Source organism: Pelophylax lessonae (genome assembly GCF_965119305.1).
Source record: "Pelophylax lessonae genome assembly, chromosome: 5".
Taxonomy (NCBI): Eukaryota; Metazoa; Chordata; class Amphibia; order Anura; family Ranidae; genus Pelophylax; species Pelophylax lessonae.
This window is the reverse complement of record NC_138772.1, coordinates 178,091,465-178,109,754: the sequence shown is the minus strand read 5'-3', so window position 1 is coordinate 178,109,754 and position 18,290 is coordinate 178,091,465. Positions and strand designations below refer to the sequence as shown.

General features: G+C 42.8%; 2 protein-coding genes across 3 annotated transcripts in view; one reads left to right on the top strand and one right to left on the bottom strand.

Moving 5' to 3' along the window:
• The window catches only part of MYRIP (myosin VIIA and Rab interacting protein), a 738,605-nt gene that overhangs the window by 453,335 nt on the left and 266,980 nt on the right, over positions 1–18,290 (bottom strand). The window lies entirely within an intron of this gene.
• LOC309555582 (uncharacterized protein) overlaps positions 1–18,290 on the top strand; it is a gene marked incomplete at both ends in the record, with an annotated part of 191,269 nt that overhangs the window by 57,554 nt on the left and 115,425 nt on the right. The gene's annotated exons all lie outside the window — the stretch shown is intronic.

Sequence of the window (18,290 nt, the reverse complement as noted above, 5' to 3'; positions counted from 1 at the left end):
ATGTAGTACGACTTGTCATGCGACTTTGATGTCCAAAGTCACATGACAAGTCACACAAGTGTGAATTGGGTGGAAATGTTTCCCAAAACAGTTACTTTCAATGCATGTCCTAAACAACTGTCACGTGTGCTTGTGCTATCAACTCTCAAAATGCCAAGCCATCAAATGGTTGGTGTCATAACTAGTCAGATGTGCAGCGCCATGGCAACGTTAGAAAAAACTGAGCCTAAGGTGGCAGCTTTCTTGGCTTTAAACCATAGGAGGGGTTAGTCCACTTTAATAAACCCATCAAAGTGTCTAAACTATCTAGGATCTTTGGTAAACTAAATTCATGTAGCACTGTTCCTAGCTCCTGAAACGCATTGTTCAGTCAGCTCTTTGCGGTGATAGGTAATCTTTATGGAGAGATCAGACGTCTATTAGACCCATAGGTGTGCGCAGCCTATTGCATTAAGGTGTGCACCCCAAAGTTGAAATACACATGCATGTGTTTGCCAGCAGGGAGAGTAATGTATCGGGGCCATGTACCTGTAGGCAAGGAGAAATAGAGCAGAGCAGGTCCCAGGGAGATCTTTCCCATCTCCTCACTGGCAATGCTATGTGCCCTAGGTGATTAGGGTGTGCCCAGGCACACCCAGCACACCCTGTGCGCACGCCTATGATTAGACCCCTGATCCACCCTCAGCCCTCCAAGGCAGCTGATCAAACAGAAACAAAGCACTCTAAGTGATGCAATGAAATCCTTGTCGCTTCCAGCTATATTTATCACAGAGGAGATGGGGAACAGAAGTTCCTCCATCTCCTCTGTGAGCAGCCAACCCAACTGCTTAAAGCACTCCCATGCTCCTTGGTGGAATGGAAGAGCCCAGGAACAGCAGGTACTGTAAAGCTGCTCAGATCACTGTTACCTGATTGATCGCAGACTTTAAAAACAATACCAGGATCATGGTTGCAGCTGCAGCCATGATCTTGGTATAATCACCTCCCACCCAGGACGTATATACACATAGGCAGGATGGGAAATAGTAAATAATGATCGTTTTTTCTGAAACATTTGAAGGAGAATTCCCAATAACATCATTGGTGTGCCATTGTTGGACTTTTCAACCAATAATTGGAAACAGACCTGCAATATTCTTAAGAAAACTGTACAGCCTAAGACGTATTTAAGTATTTCCGACAATACACTTGGAAGGCTTATGCAATTTTCCTCTATAGCTGCCGCTCATTACAAACCACTGGCCAGCAAAGAACTTGGAAGAGTTACTTGCTCAAAGTTCAGCGGGCAGCTTAGCTGAAAAGACTTCCGCTTAATCACCATTTCGAAAAAAAAAAGGAACGCTATGAAGATATTTTATTCTGAATTGGAAAAGTAGATTATAAGTGGGTCACAGTGGCTTCTGAGGACTTGGCAGTTTAAAGTGCTGTGATAGATTTGAAGTGATTTAGCCATTTCCTTAGGAGGATACAACTTTGGAACAAAATCTAATCATTGCAGTTTACAAGCTAGATAAAAGCCGTTGTTGGCCTAAGTGAAACAGCTTAGGGCTTGTTGCTTGTACGGACACAGGAAGGATAGAGCAATCTCTTATACCTTTGTGAAGGAAATTCACAATAAAAAATCTAATTAGAAGATGGGTGCAGCTGTTCCTATATTTCCATGTAGCTGGGTAAAATTACATTTCTTCTGACACAGTGCGGTTCTTTTTGTGCTTTGACCAATGTTCAGATACAAAGGAGTTCACATAAGACCAGGAATTGTTGAGGAAATATAAGCATTTATCATACAGTTTAGAAGTAACTCAATAATACTGTTTCATATATAAAGAAAAAAATGCTGAAGAGGTGAAAAGTAGACACCTGCATCCCTTCTGATGGCAATTTTCTAGTTGCATCAAGAATTGGCCATCTGTTAAGCTTCTTTCACAGGGGCGGTGCGCCCGACGGAGTCCGTTCTGCTCAGCGGGGGATTGATCCGCTGAGCAGGCAGATGATAGGTTTGTCTCTGCTCTGTGGGCAGAGACGGAGCTGTCAGATCCCTGCTGTCCTCTATGGGGAGATTGGATGAGAACGAACCGCTCCGATCCTCTAGACGGATGGAAAATAGGGTTTCCATTCGTCCGGATTTCACAGACAGGATCGGATCGGATAGCAGCAGGTGTCAGTGGAGATGTCTCCGCTGACATCCGCTGCTCCATAGGGCTGCATGGAGTATCCGATCCAGTCCACCTGAAAAACTGACAGCTGAACCGAAAAGCCCGTGTGAAAGGGGCCTTAGGGTACCAGTAACAAGCTCAAGGTATAACTGTTGGAGGAACTGGCAGGTTCGCTTTGGCAGTTTTCAGCCAAAAGTTAAAGTGTTTGTTGCCCCAACATTTCATATCCCTGATATGTGTCTGTTGTACCATATACTTACTCTATGTTAAAAAGTATCAGGTTCTCTTGTGTTCTCTCTGTATTGCTTTGTTTGAGTGAAATAACTGGTGATCCTGCCAGCCACCCCTGCTTTCCTATTGCAAACTGACCACGCTAGGCATGAGAGCATATCCACCCCAGTGTGGTCAGTTTCCTTTCTGTGCTGGGAGCACGGCCTGTCTATCCAACAATGGCTAGACTTGTGCTGATGCACCCCCTGCACAACTCTTCACTGAGTACTGCTGTTTCTCTGCCTCTTGCTGACACACCTCCCTACAGTCTCCACCCCCACATTTCAAAGTCCCTTATGCAGCTGAGAAAAGAGGTAATGAGATCACTTACTGACATGCTGGGCTGCATGTTCTGATAAGGGTCTGGTATGGATTTGGAGGCGAGGGGACCCCATGGCGTTTTTTTTTTTTCCTATTCTTTCACTGTCAGCAATTCTTTTTGTTATGTTCAGCTGTCAATGGGAAACCCCGCTGACAGCTAAAGACTCATCGGTTGTTAACCACTTAAGCCCCGGAAGATTTTACTCCCTTCCTGACCAGGCCCTATTTTGCAATTCGGCACTGCGTGATTTTAACGGCCAATTACGCGGTCGTGCGACACTGTACCCAAATGAAATTGACATCCTTTTTTTCCCACAAATAGAGCTTTCTTTTGGTGGTATTTGGTCACCTGTGCGATTTTTACTTTTTGCGCTATAAACAAGAAAAGAGCGACAATTTTGAAAAAATAACAATATTTTGCACATTTTTTTATATGAAATTCCCCAAAAAAAGGTAAAAATCAAAATTTTTAACATTTTAGGCCAATTAGTTTTCTGCTACTTATGTTTGGTAAAAAAAATCGCAATAAGCATATTTTGATTGGTTTGCGCAAAAGTTATTGCGTTTACTAACTAAGGGGAAGATTTTTGTCATTTTTATTGTTTTTTTTTTTACGAGTAATGGCGGCGATCTGCGATTTTTTTTTTTGCGGGACTGCGACATTGCGGCAGACAGATCGGACCCTTGACTGACATTTTTGACACTTTTGGGGGTACCAGTGACATTACTACAGTAATCAGTGCTATACATATGCACTGTTACTGTAAAAATTACACTGGCAGGGAAGGGGTTAACTTTATTAGAGATGCAGGGATTAAATGTGTCCCTAGGGGCGTGCTTCTAACTGTAAAGGGGTGTGGCTTTTCATGTAACCACAGAGACATACGATCCTACATAGCAGGATCGTATGATCTCTGCAGTTACACAAGGGAGAATGACAGGCGGCTTTGTTTACATCAGCCGCCTGCCTTTCTCCCTCTCTAGCGGGAGATCGCGAGTGAGCGGCGGACATCGGTACCGCCGGTCACTTGCGCTGGAATGTCCGTGAACGAGTGGGGGCGGGAGCGCGCCTCTGGCGGCGCGTGCTCGCCCCCTAGAGGCACACAGGCGAGCGACGTAGTACTACGTCACTTTGCCTGTGCGGGGCTGACTGCCGCCGTAAATAGTCATGCTGCAGTCGGCAAGTGGTTAAAGGGTAACTCCACTTTCGTGGGGAAAAAAATAGCAAATAAAGAAAAAAACAATATAGCCTATGCAATTGCGACACAAATCCTATTGTGACTGAATGTTATTAAAAATGACCTTTCCTTTTTAATCTGCAGCTGTTGTCATTTTCTGACAATGCAATGCAATATGGCTACCTGGAGCTGTTCTGTACACAGAATGTGTACTGACCACACCCCAGAAACATAATTTCCTGCTTCTGTGATTGGCTCACCAATTTTTCCAGAAGTCTGCCTAAGATACAAGTCAGATTTCTGGGATCCCCTGCAACAAATATGTTATTTTTGGTGAGATACTCCCAATAGGAACACGTCTAAAGGGATGCAGACCCAGCAGCTTCCCTCATTAGAGCCCTGCAGCTGCCACAGCTGATAGATAATTATGAAACCACTCCCATTTGACCCACTCAGCACAGAAGCAATAAAAAAAGGTAAGAATATGCAACAAAGTGTGTTAAAATCCTTGCAATGTACAGAGATCACCCAGAGGGGAATGTTTTTTTCTCAACAAAAGTAGAGTTACGCTTTAAGAACACGGCGGGTGCCCGCTCCTTAACAACCATGTTGCTTACTGGCTGTTAAGGAGCGGGAGGCTGCCCGCTCCTCAACAATGCAGTATTTACAACTGTAAATAAATAGGCCGGCTACAGCCAAGCGTTAAATTACTACTTGTTTTAATTACTAAAATACTGCACAACTTCATAAAATAATGAATGCAGTATTTTAGTAGCGTTTATTTTTTTTTCTTGTAAATGCTAAAAAAGTTTTTCAAAAAAGGCTGAGCGGTATTTTACCGCATTTTTTAAGGTGCACCATACTGCTTCGTGAATGCAGCCCACTGTGTTTCACATACTCTAGGCCTGAGCCCAATCTCTGACACAGTACTCACATTTTCCTGGCCGGAAGCCCACCTTCTTTAATAAATGTCCACACAGGATGCTTTTCAAAGGATTACTGCATAAAGACATGGTCAAGAACAACTTCTTAACTTAATTGTTTTCCCATTCACAATGAGAACACATCAGTGCCACCTTCTTAAACTCTTAAAGTCCAACTATCTTCCCATATACTCTTTCATGAGTCCTCCAGCAGTACGTCCTTATATGGAGGCTCTCTCTGGGCCTAGGCCTGGATGGCCTACTACTCTTCAGGATACAGACCTGCATGCTGTAAGTCAGGGGTAGCGAGTTCAAATCCAACTTCTTCCTAGGGCCACACCTACACCAGCTTATAAAGGGCACAGTAGTCTACTTATTAGCTTCACCCTGAGAAGTGGTTTCTCTAAAATGGGTATTAACATCTGCTTACAGGGGTTCTAGTCTCTTATGGAGATGCAACAGGAAATGAATGGGAATCTCTCCAATGTGAACAGCATTACCATTACAGAAAGTCATCACAGAATTAGGGGTAGTGGAGGACTTTTTCTGATCTATTGCTCTAGTGAAAACTCTTTGGATTTTTCTTCACTTTCTGTGTAGGTGACAATGGTCAGAGCAAATCTCCCCAGTGGGCACACAGACAGCAATAAAAGCCTAACGTCACGTCTTTTGGTTCTCTACTTTATTCAAAACAAAGTTTGCCTTTCTATATACTTTAAAGCGGTCCTGTCACTTTTGCTCACACAGGCAAAGTACTGGTGAACTTTAAAGGCCTGAATGAATAAAGACCAATGGTAGTTTAACCACTTGCCATCTGCTCACTAGAGCTCTACTGCGGCAAAGTGGCTCTTGTAGGTCTGACGACGTAGACCTACGTCGGCAGACACTCCCCCTTCTTGGCGGCGTGCGCGCGCCGCCGGAGGCTCGCTCCCGCTGTATTCAGTCACAGTGGGAGTCGGGCCAGGGGAGGAGCAGCAGGGATCGCTGCTGCTCTTCCCCGATCGTCGGGGAATCGAGTGTGGAGATCCGCCCGCTTGTGTAAACAAAGCGGCGGATCTCCTAAGTGACAGGCAGGGTCAGATTGCAGGGTTCAGCATAGCTGTCCCTGTGTCACTCAGTCACCTCTCCCCACACACGTCAGTAAGCACCAGGCATACATTAACCCCTCCCTCTCCAATAAAATTAACCCCTTCCCTGCCAGTGTCATTTTGACAGTAACAGTGCATATTTTTAGCACTGATTACTGTAGTAATGTCACTGGTACCCCCAAAAGTGTCAAGGGTCTGATCTGTCCGCCGCAATGTCGCAGTCCCGCAAAAAAAATCGCAGATCGCCGCCATTACTCGTTAAAAAAAAAAACACCAAAAATGACAGAAATCTTTCCCTTAGTAAGTAAACGCAATAACTTTTGCGCAAACCAATCAAAATACGCTTATTGCGATTTTTTTTTACCAAACATATGTAGCAGAAAACAAATTGGCCTAAGATGATAAAAAAATTTGATTTTTACATTTTTTGGGGGGGAATTTCATATAAAAAAATTTAAAAAAATATTGTTATTTTTTCAAAATTGTTGCTATTTTTTTGTTTATAGTGCAATAAGTAAAAATTGCACAGGTGATCAAATACCACCAAAAGAAAGCTCTGTTAGTGGGAAAAACAGGACGTAAATTTAGTTTGGGTATGGCATTGCATGACCGCGCAATTGTCAGTTAAAGTCGCACAGTGCCGAATCGCAAAAAGTGGCCTGGACGTAAGACAGCAAAATCCTCCGGTGGTAAAGTGGTTAATAAGAAATACATCTACTAAAAGTTCCTATGAATGTACTGGAATTTTACAAGCACATCCCAGAGCTGCTGTCCATAGTTGAAGTGATTGCTGTTTTATGGTGCAATAACCTCTATCAGTCTTGAATTCTGTTATGGGGATGCCATCCTACCGAACAGTCTGCAACCAACAAGCGTAACTCCCCCCTTCCTCCCAGTACAAATCCACCCCTTGCTGAAATCCCCCCTCCTTGCACAAATCTTTGCCCCCCCCCATCCCTCCCCAGCTCAAATCCTCTCTCTCCCCACATGCCCCTATGTCCTAGCACAAATACCCCCGGTCATCTCAACTAGCACAAACCCCCCCCCCAAATAAACTTCCCCTTCTACCCCTCAAATTTCCCTTCCAAGCACAAATTCTCTCCACCCACTCCACATCCCCCCCCCCCCAGGACAAATACCCCTATCCATCCCTACCAGCATTAATCCCCCCCTCCCCAAAAATAAAATTTCTGATGTCAGCACACAACCCCCCCCCCTTTTTTGTAGCATAAACCCCCCAATTCCCCCCTCCTAGCACAAATCCTCTTCACTCATCCCCCTCCCAACACAAATCCCCCCAAATCACCACTACTGGTACACCTCCCCAAATTTCACCTCCTAGAACAATTGGTAATCTCCACCCTCCCTCCAATTCCCCCTCCCAACACAAATTCCCTCCCCTCAATCTCCTCGTGGTGCCCCCCCACCTCACTTGATATGATAGTGCCCAAGGCAGAGGCCCCTCCTGCCCACCACTTGTCCCGGCCCTGCACCCAGCATATGGCACAATGGCAGCAAATATGTCCAGTGCGTCTCCTCACCAGTATTCCAACAGTACAAACAAATGGCCACTGCCCCCACCTATAACTGGCCTTTGCAACATGGAGCACATGGAAGGGATTACACATGTATTTGCAAATGTGTGCAAACCCCTATTTTTAATGCATTCTATTAGACGGGATAATTCAGTTGGTTGACGACTGGTCAGTAAATTGAGCTGGGAATTTTCTTTGGTTTTGAGTAACCAGTAGGGAGCAGCTTGGGTGACTTGGACTGGAAGTGTTACAATCTGAAAGCACAGTGGTATTTCCATATGTTTTAAAGATATGCAAGTATTTTTTTGAATGTCATGTGAGTGCGATTTTAATAAATAAATTGCCTTGATCTAAATACTAAACCATTGGAGGCTGTTTCTGCTCTCTTGGCATCTTACATCTGAGTACACAGCATGGCCACATAAGTGGCAACTCATGTCTTAAAGGGACCGGCACTATTTTTCTGGATGACAACTAAGGAGTATAAAGTGGGCACCCCAGTGGACAGGAGATCCTGGTGACTGAACTACGAGCATATAGATGGGCATATAAGACTCTGGTGGTCATTTGGCACACATTCTATAACCTCACATTGTAGGTTGGTCAAAGGATTAAGGTGAGAGCATTGTGAGCACTGCGGTGACACGGAAGAAATCAAAATGTTGGCACGGCTTTGAGACTGTGTTTTGGGATAACAGCACTAGAGGGTTCAATAATTGTATGCATGCACTTGGACATGTGTCTACGTTTGTCATAAACCATTACTATGAGGTAAACTTATAGACTGGACACGTGATTGAGAACTTTATTTCAGGACACCTTTATCATATTGTGGTACCTTGATTTCACATTTTTGCAGTTTTCAGTATACTTGTATTTATGGTAATACCTGGTTTTCTCACAATACTGTTGCTGTATGCGTATATGTGGAAGTAACAGAACATAGTGTAGTTGTCATTTTAGTGCAGCACCATTTATTGTTTGTAGCATACCGTGGGAAGTCAAGGTCAAAATTTCCAAGAAGGATAACCAATCCTGTAAAAAGCTCACAGGTGTTACAACACACAGGCAGTGCTGGGACAAACTCATCCAGCGCCCAGGGCAAAGATGCCAAGATGCGCCCCCCCTTAGGGTTAGGGTCAGGGTGCACTCCATCCCTGAAATAAACCATTGCCCCCAGGGCAGCCGCCCCTTTTCCCAGCCTTGCACACAGGTGTCCACTGAACAACCAGTATTAATTGTTGGTAGACTTGCACTTTAACTTGGCAAACACAGTTTGCCAGATTATGAGAATATAACATTTTAAGAAGAAAATAAGTATTTTGCATTGTTGCCATCTAAAAATTTTTGCTAGTTCCAATTTTCAGTTCTATTTGGAATGTGAGTGCTGTGCCAAAGATCTTCAGCTTGTGCCGCACAGTGATAAAACATCATGAAAGACTTTGGCATCCTTAGAAATTCTCCTCTTTATACACGGCACAACCCGCTCTGTAAGTTCTGTTCACAAGAGATAAACATTTCTTATTTATGCAGTTTTATATTATTTTCGCTGTGTGTTTTGGATTTTTGAAGGGACACGGCCATCCTATGAAATATTTTATTTTTTACAATGAAAAGACAAAAAAATAAAAATAAATAAATGCCAAACCTGTGTGGGATTTTTGGATATCAGCCTAGCTTTAGCTAATTAAATTGATCTATTTTACTGTCAAGACAATATCCCTCAAAATGGAACACACATAATTACAATACTTTGCCTTGGCAGGATTTTCTGTTTCAGACTCTGTCACATTTTGCTACTCCAGACTGAAACATATGGAGTGCAAAAGACGCACATTCAGCAGGGAGCTATATTAAAGTAATTATTTATGTCTACTTATTCTTCGGTAAAAAGTCACCAAATGTACCAAACCTCCAACGAGAATAGAAGAATTCTGACTGTAGAACAATAAAGCACTTTCTATGAACCTTCCCAGAATATATACAGAATTATGCTCAGGGCAATCCTATGAACTAATGGTGAACCGCACAGAGGTGTCTTGCATTTGAGATTTGACAGCTTGCTATAGATATATAATCATGAAAGGAGTATCTTCTACCTTCCTGAAATTTTCATGTTGATTAGATGGCAAGACGGAGCACAGCAACTAACCCAGGGTTTAGGGCATGGGTGTCCAACCTTTTGGCTTCTCTGGGCCACATTGAGTGTAGAGAAATTTTCTTGGGCCGCATATAAAATATATACTATATATATACTATAGTTAAGGTATATAAGTAATAAAATGCCGCAGCTCCCTTCCCGCACCGCCGCACACCCCGCATTAATTTAACACAACTAGAGGATGATCAAATGAAATGGAATCAGTATACAGAGGTTTACTTCTTCTGAGTGATAATAAAGGAACACTCTAACCACCATGACTACTTCAGTGATTTGAAGAAGTGGTCATGGTGGTAGGAGTCAGAAACACTGCACATGCTCACCTCCCGCCCCCTCCCGCCCCCCCGCCCCCCCAGGCAGCTTCTGCCTACCGTTAGTTGGAAGCCGCTGTGGTCATGCCCCGACCCAACTTCATTCCTCCCCAGCAAAAAAACAATTGTCAGGGGGCAGTGGGCGCATTGCCTGGGGTTCCGGGCCGCAGGTTGGACATGCCTGGTTTAGGGGCTTAAAGTGATTGTAAACGATCACCTTGTTAAATAACCCATTCAGTTTAAAATAAAAATTAAAGGCAAAGCATTTGTGTATAGATATATAAAAAAAAAACATTATAAATATCCCTCATTCCCTTTTTTCTAAGTGATGGCATTCCCACTGCTCCCTCTGGGGGAGGAGAAACAGCAGCACGCTGAGCTTCCCAGCAATAGGGCGTGCGGGAAAGGGGGAAAGGGAGGCGTGATCATTGGAGGAGAGCACACTGAGTTCACAGCACAGCTAGAGAACTGACCACACAATGCTCTCCTGCTTAGCGTGGTCAATTTTTGATAGGAAAGCTAAAGGAACTGGCAGGAACACCAGAGATTTGACACAAGGGAAGCAATACAAAGAGAACAGGATACTTTTTTCATACAAGTACATGGTAGTGGTACAGCAGGCTCATATCAGGAATATGAAATGTTGAGGTAAAAAACACTTTAACATGTGATCAGGACCCAAAATAGGGTCAAACAGTAACATACTGCAGAGCCCAAATGGTAAGAAAATATATTTATTCAAAACAAATTTCTTGGGCCACAGAAAAAAGGAAAACAGATAGCTAGATAATTTTAAAGCTGAACTACAGGCAGGTTTCTGGATCGCCTGCTCCCAACGCACTGTGGACGGGCAGCCCGTACAGGCACAGGGGCATACCTGTTCCTTGCTGGCCTCTTCCAAGTACAGGGCACGTGCACACACCCCCGTCCGCCGCCTCCCACTGTGGTTGTACACAGTGGGAGCTTGTCGGCAGGTCCCAGTCAATGATTAATGGCTGGGACTGCTGATCGTCTGTGTCTAATCACAGCCCAGATCCCTATGTTGTCAGTTAACACATGGCTCTGTACAGAGGGAACAATCTTTCGGTTTCTTCTCCCTGCAAAGCAGGGAGAAGAAACAAAGAGATCTTTAATAAAAAGCAGCAGACATTAAACAAATTAACACTTGTTTTAGGCCCCTTTCACACTTATGCGTCCTAAAAGTCACGCATCGATTTTGACTGGACTTGAAGTGATGCCTGTGTATTCTTGAGGTCTATGGACCTCAAAGCGTATCAAAATCAGACCAAAGTAGTGCAGCGACTACTCTGAAGTCGTTGTGACTTGAAGTAACACAGATATGAACGGTACTCATTGAAAATCATAGAGTATGACTTGTCATGTGACTTTGCAGTCCCAAGTCACACGACATGTTGCACACATGTGAAAGGGGCCTTAGGCACACATTTAACCCCTTGATTATCCGAGATGGTAACCCCTTCTCAGCCAGTATCAGTACAGTGATAGTATATAGTATTATCACCGATCACTGTATTATTGTCACTGGTGATGTCAGTGTCAGTTAGTTCCCACCCAGTGTCAGTAAGTGTAAGATTGCCCGCTGTACTATCACAGTTCCACTATAAGTAGCTGATCACTACCATTGGTAGCATTTAACAAAAATTCAGTATATATACCCTATTTTTGGGATTTTTTTTTTTTTACCATAGACATGTTGGTCTGAATTCATTATGACATTTTATATTTTATAGCAGTAAGTAAAAAATATTGTTTTTTAAATCAAAATGTTAAGTCTTTTTTAGTTTATATAATCAAAAAAAAAAAAAAAACATTGGTGAATAAATACCACCAAAAGAAAGCTCTATCTGTCTAAAAATAATAAAAATGTTTTTTAGGTACAGCATTGCATGACTGCGCAATTGTCATTCAAAGTTTGACAGCGCTGAAAGCACATTGATTTAAGCAGAGATCCGACAATGGGTTGCAGGGTAGGGTTCTCATGTGCTGGCCACAGGAGGAAGAAATCAGATCCTATTTTGTCAGATAATAAACTCAGTACGTTCTCTAGGGTTGAATGTTGCTGAGCTATTAGTACTAGGAGATGACTCTCAATGCTAACAGCAGAGTACATCAGACATAATCATCCAGCAGATGTCCACTTCAATGTTTGGAAGTTTCCACTCCAAAGGGTACACTTGAGACAACCTCAATGTATTTTGCACGGCTTCCCCGCCGGTGGGGGAGAACTTATTGAGCCTATTATCTGAAAAAATAGGATCTGATTTCTACCTCCTGCGACCAGCACATGGGAACCCTACCCTGCAATCCATTGTCGGATCTCTGCTTAAATCAATTTTCTCTTTGCAAACAGTGGAAATTTGGATGATTATTCTGTGCTCTTATGTACAGTGGTGTGATATTACATTATCTCCTGAAGAAGCTAAATTCATCAGCGAAACATGTTGGGAAGTGTCAATAATCTTGGACTATGTTAATCAGTTTACAGGCTACCATGTTTAAATAATTTTAAACATTTTTGTTTGTTTGTTTTTTCCTTACATTTTAAATGAACTAAAATAAAACATGTAATTTTTTACTTTTTCTCATTACTTTATTTGCACCTAAAAAAATCTCAACTCCCACGGGAGCATCTCTTTCTGTGTTCTTGAAGTTGAATCAGTTCATTTGCCAATAGAGTATGGCTGATTCTAAACTCTGAGTCTTTGGGTAGACATTAAAAAGTCTGTTCAAAAGGTTGGTTCACCTACCTTTAGTGGACTCTAAAACCCTCCAACATCATGCCTGATAAGCTACAAGCTGATACCCATTCTGTCACTGTTCCACTAAGAGCCTCACTGTGCAACACAGCCTCTTTCTTATCAGGTCCTGGGTTTTCAGTGATGATTTTTCATTCAAAATTGTTGAGTTGGATGGTGCCGACAGGGATACCCACTGATGCCAATGCAGCAGGAATAGTTGAAGTTTCATAGTATCATAGTTGGAGAGTTGAATAAACACACTAGTCCATCCAGTTGAACCTGTGTAGATATATGTGTGGCAGTGTCGATAATCATTTCCTATATTCCTGTATGTTGTGTTCACTAAGATGTCCAAGAGTCTTTTAAAACTATCAATACTTCCCGCTGACACCACAAATTGTGAAAGAGTTCCACATCTTTATTATCCTGCCAGTGTAAAACCCCCCATGCAGCTTAAGGTTAAACCGCTTCTCCTCCAATCTCATTGTATGGCCATGTGTCCTATTACACCCCCTGAGACTGAATAGTTTCCTACCTATGCTAGGATCACCATTGAGGTATTTGTATATTGCCATCATTTCTCCTCTTAAGCGTCTCTTCTCTAGGTAGAATACGTTTAGTGCTTGTAGTCTTTCCACGTAATTGAGGTCCTCCAGTCCCCATAATTAATTTTGTTGACATTCTCTGAACTCTCATTTGAACCATGAATGGTTAGCTTATGAATAACATTGGATTCACACTGCCGTTTGAATGCAGTACAATTGTATGTGTGTTTTATATACAGTTTTAGATGTGATCACATTGACTTCTATTGGACAATCTGATTAGATGCAATCACTGTTTGGCCAACCAATTACAACCCAGCTCTTTTAATTTTTAATTTGAAGTTTGTTAAGCTGGGGATTGCCAACATTAACACCCACTGCCCCAATTTGTTGCCAATTCAGCAGGAATCAGCTGAAATTTGAACCATAAATGGTCAACTTAAAAGCCAGGTTTACACTGATGACCTGAGGTTTGGGTACAGTGCAATTCTATGCGCCTTTTACACATGGTTTTAGGTGTGATCCCTTTGACTTTCATTGGACTGGGTGTTTTCATGAAAGCGCATCAAAGTCTTGCATGCTGCATCCTTGATGTGCTTTAAGAAAAGGCATGGTCCAAAAGAAGTCAATGGGAGCCCACCTAAAACTACGTGTAAACATGCATATAATCACTCTGCACCCAAACCCCACTGTATGAATGTGAACACGGTCTAAGAACATTAGCCTTTTAAAAAGGCTTTACAGTGTTTACTCCAGAACTGACTTTAGCGTTGTTATTTCAAAAGTCACTGTCAGGACCCAGACTTAAACCTGGGACCTCTGCTGTGTCTGGCAATGGCTCTACTTGCTGAGCCACCTGGAATGCTGGACAGTTCACTGGACAGTTCCCTGGACAGTTCCCTGGACGAATCCTTAAATGATTTTGCTGTGAATCTTAATTGCCTTGAACCCTGTACCCTTTGCTCCTCCCATGAACTTCCTGATTTAAGCCATGTCTCTGCACTTCCTGGTTGCCAGAATACTGTGCCTTCACCAGCCAATATCTTGCTTGTCTCTCCTGCTGCCCTCCGTATCTTCGCTATCATTCACTATTGAGATTTGACTTGTTCCTCAACTACGCTTCTGCTTAATCCCAACCTGCAACTACTCGTTACCGACCTTTGGCTACTCCTTGACTACGCTTCTGCTTGATCCCTACCTGCTATATCTGCTACTGGACCCTGGCTTGCTCACCTCCTGGTGGGGCGATCCTGAGGACGGTGACCTGGTGCTAACATGCAGCAAAATCCATCTCCACCATCAGGAGGTCTGGTGAACACCGGTTAGTGCTTAGATTCCGCTCCTCAGGTGAGCCTGCGTCATCTGCCAGGGTGACCTACCTATGTTCCTATCCTGCTTTTTCCCGGTGTGAGTTTCCTCTGCTATAGCTATTGTCCTCCGAGCCTGACTCCAGTCCGTGACAGTCCCATATATTGGGAAGTATTGCATATTTCTCTTTGGTCCCGCTGGCAAAAAGTATCAGTGACTTAGCAAAGAGAAGGAAATTATGTGCTGCTATGGAAGGGTAAACTGAAGCTGAATGCCAGCAAATATTGTCTAAATTTAAGTGGCATCTGTATTCTTGCCTGAAACGTAAAGTGATTGTAAAGGCAGGAGGTTTTTTATCTTAATGCATTCTATGCATTAAGATAAAAACCTTCTGTGTGCAGCAGCCCCCCTAATACTAGCCTAAGCCCCATCTAGATCCAGCGATGTTGCAGCAGTGTCTCGGCTGCCCAAGACTCCCCTCCTCATTGGCCGAGACAGCAGCATGGCGCCATTGGCTCAGCCAATGAGAATAGAAAGGGGGTGGGGCCAGGTCACGGCTCAATGCCTGAATGGACACAGGGAGCTGTGACTCGGCTTGGGTGCCCCCATAGCAAGCTGCTTGCTGTGGGGGCACTCAACAGGAGGGAGGTGCCAGGAGAGCCAAAGAGGGACCTGAGAAGAGGAGGATTTGGGCTGCTCTATGCATTTCACAGAGCAGGTAAGTATACCATGTTTGTTATTTTTAACTAAAAAAAAACAACGAAAAAACGCGATTTTATAATCACTTTAATGTGCTTTGTATATTTCTTCCAGATTTTTGCAGTAATCCAATGTGAAACTGTGACTTCCTGTAATAAAGAAACTCCCTGTAATAAAGACTGGTCACTGATGCTCTCTCTTGCTGCTCAGGATGACTGGTCTTGTATCTGCCCCCTTGTAGTTTTCTACTGGCAGCCCGTAGTGGGTGGAGTCTGCTGGGTCCCTCCCACAGCTCTGAGCTTTGTACAGCCAATTAATGATGTCACTACTACTTTTATAGGACAATATCTAAGTTTTTAAAAGCATTTGGTGTATACAAAGAGGATTTATACCTTTTGTAGCTATAGTTGCCTGGAACTCAATTTTAAGTAAATGTTCTGGTATGCCTTGCATAAGCAAAGCAAAGGCTCACTTTATTAAAATTGAGAAAACTGCTGTATATGATACACTCTTGTTCCCTGGAGCCCAACCTGCAGCCCTTTGGCATTCAATATGTGGCCCACGTGCCCCTGAAGACACTTGTCTGTTTCCTTACCTGGGTGCTTACAAAAACAATAGTTAAATTATTTGGGTTATTCCTCTTAAACTATCTTACTTTTTCTGTGCAGGTAGTTTAGGAAGCTCAAATGTGGAAGTATTGATTTGTGAAGGGGTTGCAATAGGAGTGATCTCTAGCAATTTCATGTAACGTGTCTCCTTTCTACGACCTTTCCCTGAAGCATGTTCAAAGTCTTCAACAACAACTCCTAAAGCATGTTCCCAGTCTCTAGCCATCCCCTGTTGCACAGGAAAACAGGTGCATGTCTGCAATCTTTGACCATCTCCTATTGGACATCTTGCAGTCTTTGCCGCTCTCCCTGCCCGACCAATGTACGGTGTAAAGCGGTGGTCTCAGCCAGCTCTACTCCGCTTACCATGCGTGGCTAGCAGAGCAGAGCTGGCTGAGGCTGCTTTACACAGTACATTGGTCAGGCAGGGAGAGCGGCGCCCAGCATGCAGTAACATTAATACCAATGGAAAAGTTATTTGCAGCCAGCACCCCTTATATCCGGGGACCATGGGAAAGTACCTTTCATTTAGAGTGGCGCTGTAAGCATTCGACATCTCTTGTAGTATGTCTGCAGTCTCTGACCATCTCCTGTACCATGTCTGCAGTCTCTGACCATTTCTTGTAGTATGTTTGCAGTCTCTGACCATCTCTTGTAGTGTCTCTGCACTCTCTAACCATCTCCTGTTGCATGTCTGCAGTCTCTGACCATCTCCTGTTGCATGTCTGCAGTCTCTGACCATCTCTTGCATCATGTCTGCAGTCTCTAACCATCTCCTGTTGCATGTATGCAGTCTCTCACCATCTCCTGTACTATGTCTGCAGTCTCTGACCATTTCTTGTAGCATGTTTGCAGTCTCTGACCATCTTTTGTAGTGTCTCTGCAGTCTCTAACCATCTCCTGTTGCATGTCTGTAGTCTCTGACCATCTCCTGTTGCATGTCTGCAGTCTCTGACCATCTCTTGCATCATGTCTGCAGTCTCTGACCATCTCCTGTTGCATGTATGCAGTCTCTGACCATCTCCTGTTGGACATCTGCAGTCTGCTTTCTGTAAAAATACAGTTACAAAATATAATGCGTGGGTGTTTGGTTATGTCAATGTGGCCACTTAAGGTCTTCTAAAGCAAGTAAGTTGACCACTACTGCTTTAGACTACTTCATGATATCCTCTAGCTTCTTGTAAGCATTGTACATTATATACTGGTTATACTGCATCTATGCATGCCTTTCTTTCTATACTTGAAAAGAACACACTTTTTGGCTACATTGCAAATCCCTGTCCATTTTCTCCATCCTCACTAAATTTGGCCATACACTGCTAATAACAGATTTCCGCACATAAACAAGGTGGATGGAGGACTTCTCATTGACCAAACATTGTATTCTGCACATGCCCCTTTCAGAATACACTGATCGGGGGCTGAAGCTGACTGGCTGCAGTAGCTGATCAAGAAAATGTTTCCAACATGTTCCTTCAACAGGAAAGACTTAGAGGTGATTTTAGTTGAAATGTATAATTATATCCAAGATCAGCACAAAGCTTGATTGGTAAAATGTTAATGCCAATGACTATGCAAAAGACAAAAGGACATTACTTGAGTAATAAAGTAAAGATTATTTTACCACCAATTCATTTAGGAGTTCTTTGTGAAAAAAATACTAATTGCATTCCATATTTGCCAACTGCAGCCAGAGGATGTGTTAGTAGAATCTGCTGACTGCAGGTTTTCTGCATTGTTTCACTTCTGTAGAGATTGGGATTTGATCACTGGCTATTCAGAACACAAACGCACAGCTGAGTATGAGTCATAGAGAGGGACACTATATTATGGATTTCCAGTTATAAAGTTATTGGGTTGAACTTAATAGACACATGTGTTATTTAACCACTTCTGGACCGGAAGGATTTGCCCCCTTAATGGCCAGGCCATTTTTTTGCAATTCGGCACTGTTAATTTCTGTTAATTTAACAGAAAATTGCGCGGTCGTGCGATGCTGTACCGAAATACAATTGATGGCCTTTTTTTCCCCACAAATAGAACTTTCTTTTGGTGGTATTTGATCACCTCTGTAATTCTTATTCTTTGCGCTATAAACAAAAAAACAGCGACAATTCTGAACAAAAAAAAATTATAATATTTTTCACATTCTGGTATATAACATTCCCCAAAAAAATGTAAAAATCAAAATTTTTTTACATTTTAGGCCAATTTGTTTTCTGCTACATATTTTTGGTAAAAAAAAAATCGCAATAAGCGTATTTTGATTTGTTTGCGCAAGTTATTGCATCTACAAACTAGGGGAAAGATTTGTGTCATTTGTATTGTTTTCTTTTTTTTTTTTTTTTTACTAGTAATGGCGGCAATCTGCGATTTTTAGTGGGATTTCGACATTGCGGCGGACAGATCAGACCCCTGACATTTTTTA